Raw genomic sequence first — 7,296 nt, 5'->3', positions numbered from 1 at the left:
AAAAGTATGACGTACTAAGTCAAAATTGACAAAAAATGAAACACCGTCATAGTGAAGTTTTTTTCAGTATTAAGACTAAGTCAGTTCTTCTTACAGCCTAATTTCTTCTTTTTTTATCTCAATTTTGACTATAAATTACTTTTTACCTTATAGTTTCAACTTTTTATCTCATAATTATGATTTACCAAAGCATGATTTTTTTTTTATGTGGGGAAAAGGGGCTATACACATTGAGCCTTTGGTTACAGGTGATCCTTTATCAGTGCGAATTACACTAATGACATCAAAACATCAATCACTCCTAAAAATAAATAAATAATGAATGAAAGACTAATAAAAAAAAACATTTAAAAAATGTCATGACCAGGCAAGTGTCACTGTTGTTTTGACTTAACACAGTAGGCTATTTAAAGGCAAGAAGATCAACGTAGCATAGACTGACCACAGACATGACAGTCATCTGGTCGGATAACAATCCTTCCGAGTCTCTCCTCGATATTACTTTTCACAGCAATTGAACAGTTTGTCAGAATAAAACTGAAAGAGAGAGTATCTGAGACAGATCATTGAATTGAGCTCAGCTTAAATAAATAAATGCAGCTAATTTCTTGTTGTCAACTGTTTGTTTTCATTTCCGAAAACCATTTGAAAGCCAAGTTCATGAAAAAGCCACAATGTATGTCCCTTGTTTTAAGTTCTCTCTATTTCTGTTTCTCTGAGAGTCACATGAGTGTATAATTGAAAGCTCTGCGTTCTTGTCGTTGTTCTACAGTGACGATAAACTAAAGTCAGTTCATGACATATGGAATTATATTATAGACACAATACTGACTGGATTTCCATCCAAAGTTTTTAACAAATAATTTTATATATATATATTTTTTTTTTCTTTTTTCTTTTTATTAATTATGTGCAAAACTGCAATATCACATAAAACATTTGTGAATAAGCACCGTTAGCACCCAATGTGTCAAAGAGAACAAGATCGTCATTTCCTGATAAACTGGCATGAAATATAAATAAGAAAAGTAGGAGAAGCCACGGAATATAAATATTTTCATATAGGCCTATAATAAATGACTTGTGCCTCAGAGCTAGCAGATGAGCATTGCAGGCAAAGTCACATATGATTTGTTTTCATTGCATTTCCATCTCCCATTATTCACATGAACCCTTTTTGCACAAGTCAAAAACCACCACGTTCTCAGTTGTTATGATGTGATACTTCGCAGTGATAAAAACAAGGTGATGGAAACAGTGAATGACAGCAGGAATGTGTGGGAGACACAATTTAGAAAACTTTACATCATAAAGAGCCATAATGTAGCTACAGAGATCAATTTTATGTGTGTGTACTACTATTATTATTAATATTTTGTTAATTGTTAGATAAGAGTTCAGATGCACTGAACCTCAAAGGAAGCTGCCGTCATTTGTTTCTCACTAAACACATGATCTCTCTCACCCGCCCATCTGACAACTAACCAAAGTTTCTCCTCCCATCAGATTGACAGAGAATAAATATTACAGTCTTCACAGCACTTGTTCAGTCTGAGAATGAAGACAAGAGAGAGGAACTACGAGGCAGATCTTTCTCGACTGAGCCCAGATATGGAAACCAAAAAAAAAAAAAACCCTCTGGTGCAGGTAGGCTATCTATAGCATATCTGTTTATATAATAATATAATATATAATAAGTAATTTTGTATTTGTATTTTGGTTTGTTTCTCGACTGAGCCCAGATATAAAACCAAGAAAAAAAAAACTCTGGTGCAGGTAGGCTATCTATAGCATATCTGTTTATATAATAATATAATATATAATAAGTAATTTTGTATTTGTATTTTGGTTTGTTTCTCGACTGAGCCCAGATATAAAACCAAGAAAAAAAAAACTCTGGTGCAGGTAGGCTATCTATAGCATATCTGTTTATATAATAATATAATATATAATAAGCAAAATTTGAAAGGCATTTTATGGAGAATCCAGGTTTTCAGTTCTCTCTCTTTTGGTTTCTCTGCAGCTCATGAATGAGGATGTTACTGGAAGCTCTGCAATCTTGTCCTGCTCTTTCAGTTACAAAAAACCAAGTCAAGACATGAAATCTATTAAGACTCAATGATGGCAAGAATATATAAAACATCATTAAGAGAAAATGATTCACCTGAGGATCAAAAATATAACATTTCTCAGAGAAGTTTACGGAAGGAAGCTTCACTTTCACACTCATGTAAGTTACTGATTAAATGTACTCATTATTTTGTTTAATCCTTTTCATTTCACTAAAATTAAAACAGGGTCAGGGATGCTATTCTGCAGTCTAGCTAACAGCAGGTTCTTCAGCCCTTATTAGAATCAGCAGCTGTGATAACCCTTTTTTCTGAAACTTAAATTCAAATTCATTGTAGCCTACACTCTTAAAAATAAAGGTGCTTCACGATACCATAGAAGAACCTTTTTGTCTAAATGGTTCCATAAAGAACCTTTAACATCTGAAGAACCTTTCTGATTCACAAAAGGTTCTTTGTGGTGAAAGAAGGTTCTTCAGATAACAAAAAGGTAAGAAAGAGATGGTTCTTTAAAGAACCTTTGACTGAATGCTTCTTTGTGGAGCCAAAAATGGTTCTTCTATGGGATCACTTGAAGAACCTTTTGAAGCACCTTTATTTTTAAGAGTGTACATAAAAAATGAAAATATAAAAAACTTTGCCAAATGTATAATAACTGTGGAAACAAAAAGGGTTCGTAATTTTACAGTGAAACTGGCACAATGTTTTGTAGTCTAATGAAGATGATAAACAAAACTAAGTTTTTTGTTGAACTGAAGTCCAGACATGACAGACGAATGATTGGAGACACGGTGACAGACGGCAGAGACTTGTTCAGTATTACTAATGGTGAAGATTGAGTAGAAATTCAAGAGTTGGCTACATGCGATGAAAAGCGTGTGAAAGTCTTCTGTCTCAGGTGTTTTGAATATACTGAAGTAAATCTGAATATGTTTAATAAATCTCTGGAGCGCGTTTCATGTCGTTCACGTGGTTACTGTTGACGTCACTTACGTCTGATGTCATCCGTAGCACGCATGGCATACTGATGCGGAAGCGTGTATGATACTCTGTTATTTGAAAAGAAAAGAGTATTTAATCTTAATTTAAGACATATTTAAATGCAATATATTAAAATAAAACATATTGATAATATTAGGGCACCACGATGATCAGGTATGTTTGATGAGTTCAGAACGCTATGTGGACAAACGCGTCTTCGTATTTTGGTTTGTTTCTGTTGTGTCGTGGTTTGCACATGCTTTATTGAAACTAGAATTAAAAGGGAAACCTTTTAGTTTAGATTAGAACCTTTAGCATCATTAATACATTAAGCATGAAGTGGTTGATTAATGATTATCAGGTTTATCTGTGGGGGAATAACTAACATTTTTATTTAGTAATTTTCCATTAGCATTAGCAATTAGCATTGTCATCTGGTGTGCTATCTTTGTATTATCTTATTGCGTTTGTGTTTTGTGGAAATAAAACCCAGTCGAGTCACAGTATTTAACAGGATCTTGTTTCTTTCTGTTCCTACAGTTGCAGCTTCATCTGTGTATTTGCAGTGCTGATACATAAAGGTAAGCATCTGAACAACACACTTAAAGGTGCTATAAGTTATTTCTGAGAAACACTGCTGATACTTGTACAGTAATTGCCTCTCGCGTTGGAATGGTTAAGGCTTACTGTATCATCAATTGCTATAGCTCTTATCAATGTCTGCATGAAATACCTTTGGTTTTTCAGCTTTCTAGTACAGAAAAAGCACACATTTTTCATGCCGACAGTGAGAAGGACAATCAATGGCAATTGATGATATCATGATTAAATTTCCAGAATGCATTGCTCCGTGTCGACACATTCTCATTCTCTATACAATTACAACAACAGCATGTTGTGAAACAAAGCAAAACCAGTGTTACTCATGTGTCATGCAGAAACAAAGCAACCTCAACATCCACCTTCCCAAACAATGCCTCTCCAACGCTGGAAAGCTTTTAAAATATTAACACGTGTTCAGCTTTTGCCTGATTGTAACCTCTCTTTTTACAGTGATATTCCTCTGACCTTTTTTTCTTATTGGTTATGTCTCATCCATCTTTCGTTCTACAAATCTCATGCTTATTCAGATTCTCTCTCCTCCCCATCGTGAATGTAAACACCAATTATTGCTGATTGGCTGCAAGAGTGTGGTGGTGATTGGCCTGATCAGTCATATACACTATGTATAAACAATATATATATATATATATATATATTGTTTATACATAGTGTATATGACTGATCAGGCCAATCACCACCACACTCTTGCAGCCAATCAGCAATAATTGGTGTTTACATTCACGATGGGGAGGAGAGAGAATCTGAATAAGCATGAGATTTGTAGAACGAAAGATGGATGAGACATAACCAATAAGAAAAAAAGGTCAGAGGAATATCACTGTAAAAAGAGAGGTTACAATCAGGCAAAAGCTGAACACGTGTTAATATTTTAAAAGCTTTCCAGCGTTGGAGAGGCATTGTTTGGGAAGGTGGATGTTGAGGTTGCTTTGTTTCTGCATGACACATGAGTAACACTGGTTTTGCTTTGTTTCACAACATGCTGTTGTTGTAATTGTATAGAGAATGAGAATGTGTCGACACGGAGCAATGCATTCTGGAAATTTAATCATGATATCATCAATTGCCATTGATTGTCCTTCTCACTGTCGGCATGAAAAATGTGTGCTTTTTCTGTACTAGAAAGCTGAAAAACCAAAGGTATTTCATGCAGACATTGATAAGAGCTATAGCAATTGATGATACAGTAAGCCTTAACCATTCCAACGCGAGAGGCAATTACTGTACAAGTATCAGCAGTGTTTCTCAGAAATAACTTATAGCACCTTTAAGTGTGTTGTTCAGATGCTTACCTTTATGTATCAGCACTGCAAATACACAGATGAAGCTGCAACTGTAGGAACAGAAAGAAACAAGATCCTGTTAAATACTGTGACTCGACTGGGTTTTATTTCCACAAAACACAAACGCAATAAGATAATACAAAGATAGCACACCAGATGACAATGCTAATTGCTAATGCTAATGGAAAATTACTAAATAAAAATGTTAGTTATTCCCCCACAGATAAACCTGATAATCATTAATCAACCACTTCATGCTTAATGTATTAATGATGCTAAAGGTTCTAATCTAAACTAAAAGGTTTCCCTTTTAATTCTAGTTTCAATAAAGCATGTGCAAACCACGACACAACAGAAACAAACCAAAATACGAACACGCGTTTGTCCACATAGCGTTCTGAACTCATCAAACATACCTGATCATCGTGGTGCCCTAATATTCTCAATATGTTTTATTTTAATATTGCATTTAAATATGTCTTAAATTAAGATTAAATACTCTTTTCTTTTCAAATAACAGAGTATCATACACGCTTCCGCATCAGTATGCCATGCGTGCTACGGATGACATCAGACGTAAGTGACGTCAACAGTAACCACGTGAACGACATGAAACGCGCTCCAGAGATTTATTAAACATATTCAGATTTACTTCAGTATATTCAAAACACCTGAGACAGAAGACTTTCACACGCTTTTCATCGCATGTAGCCAACTCTTGAATTTCTACTCAATCTTCACCATTAGTAATACTGAACAAGTCTCTGCCGTCTGTCACCGTGTCTCCAATCATTCGTCTGTCATGTCTGGACTTCAGTTCAACAAAAAACTTAGTTTTGTTTATCATCTTCATTAGACTACAAAACATTGTGCCAGTTTCACTGTAAAATTACGAACCCTTTTTGTTTCCACAGTTATTATACATTTGGCAAAGTTTTTTATATTTTCATTTTTTATGTACACTCTTAAAAATAAAGGTGCTTCAAAAGGTTCTTCAAGTGATCCCATAGAAGAACCATTTTTGGCTCCACAAAGAAGCATTCAGTCAAAGGTTCTTTAAAGAACCATCTCTTTCTTACCTTTTTGTTATCTGAAGAACCTTCTTTCACCACAAAGAACCTTTTGTGAATCAGAAAGGTTCTTCAGATGTTAAAGGTTCTTTATGGAACCATTTAGACAAAAAGGTTCTTCTATGGTATCGTGAAGCACCTTTATTTTTAAGAGTGTAGGCTACAATGAATTTGAATTTAAGTTTCAGAAAAAAGGGTTATCACAGCTGCTGATTCTAATAAGGGCTGAAGAACCTGCTGTTAGCTAGACTGCAGAATAGCATCCCTGACCCTGTTTTAATTTTAGTGAAATGAAAAGGATTAAACAAAATAATGAGTACATTTAATCAGTAACTTACATGAGTGTGAAAGTGAAGCTTCCTTCCGTAAACTTCTCTGAGAAATGTTATATTTTTGATCCTCAGGTGAATCATTTTCTCTTAATGATGTTTTATATATTCTTGCCATCATTGAGTCTTAATAGATTTCATGTCTTGACTTGGTTTTTTGTAACTGAAAGAGCAGGACAAGATTGCAGAGCTTCCAGTAACATCCTCATTCATGAGCTGCAGAGAAACCAAAAGAGAGAGAACTGAAAACCTGGATTCTCCATAAAATGCCTTTCAAATTTTGCTTATTATATATTATATTATTATATAAACAGATATGCTATAGATAGCCTACCTGCACCAGAGGGTTTTTTTTTTTTTTTGGTTTCCATATCTGGGCTCAGTCGAGAAAGATCTGCCTCGTAGTTCCTCTCTCTTGTCTTCATTCTCAGACTGAACAAGTGCTGTGAAGACTGTAATATTTATTCTCTGTCAATCTGATGGGAGGAGAAACTTTGGTTAGTTGTCAGATGGGCGGGTGAGAGAGATCATGTGTTTAGTGAGAAACAAATGACGGCAGCTTCCTTTGAGGTTCAGTGCATCTGAACTCTTATCTAACAATTAACAAAATATTAATAATAATAGTAGTACACACACATAAAATTGATCTCTGTAGCTACATTATGGCTCTTTATGATGTAAAGTTTTCTAAATTGTGTCTCCCACACATTCCTGCTGTCATTCACTGTTTCCATCACCTTGTTTTTATCACTGCGAAGTATCACATCATAACAACTGAGAACGTGGTGGTTTTTGACTTGTGCAAAAAGGGTTCATGTGAATAATGGGAGATGGAAATGCAATGAAAACAAATCATATGTGACTTTGCCTGCAATGCTCATCTGCTAGCTCTGAGGCACAAGTCATTTATTATAGGCCTATATGAAAATATTTATATTCCGTG

At 34.8% G+C, this 7,296-nt stretch overlaps 2 long non-coding RNA genes across 2 annotated transcripts; one reads left to right on the top strand and one right to left on the bottom strand.

Annotated features, from left to right (window-relative positions):
• The first annotated feature begins 1,567 nt into the window (after positions 1–1,567).
• LOC107576574 (uncharacterized) lies at positions 1,568–3,631 on the top strand. The gene is made up of 3 exons (XR_001608075.1): positions 1,568–1,647; positions 2,024–2,230; positions 3,591–3,631. It is a non-coding gene; the product is annotated as an uncharacterized lncRNA (long non-coding RNA).
• A 1,332-nt stretch (positions 3,632–4,963) lies between these two features.
• On the bottom strand, positions 4,964–6,772 carry LOC107576575 (uncharacterized). The gene is made up of 3 exons (XR_001608076.1): positions 6,688–6,772; positions 6,363–6,569; positions 4,964–5,004 (listed from the first exon to the last, which is right to left on the bottom strand). It is a non-coding gene; the product is annotated as an uncharacterized lncRNA (long non-coding RNA).
• Between the last annotated feature and the right edge of the window lie 524 nt (positions 6,773–7,296).

The sequence above is a fragment of the Sinocyclocheilus grahami genome, unplaced genomic scaffold (genome assembly GCF_001515645.1).
Source record: "Sinocyclocheilus grahami isolate Dianchi unplaced genomic scaffold, SAMN03320097.WGS_v1.1 scaffold3955.1, whole genome shotgun sequence".
NCBI classification, from domain to species: Eukaryota; Metazoa; Chordata; class Actinopteri; order Cypriniformes; family Cyprinidae; genus Sinocyclocheilus; species Sinocyclocheilus grahami.
This window is presented reverse-complemented; position numbering and strand designations above follow the sequence as displayed.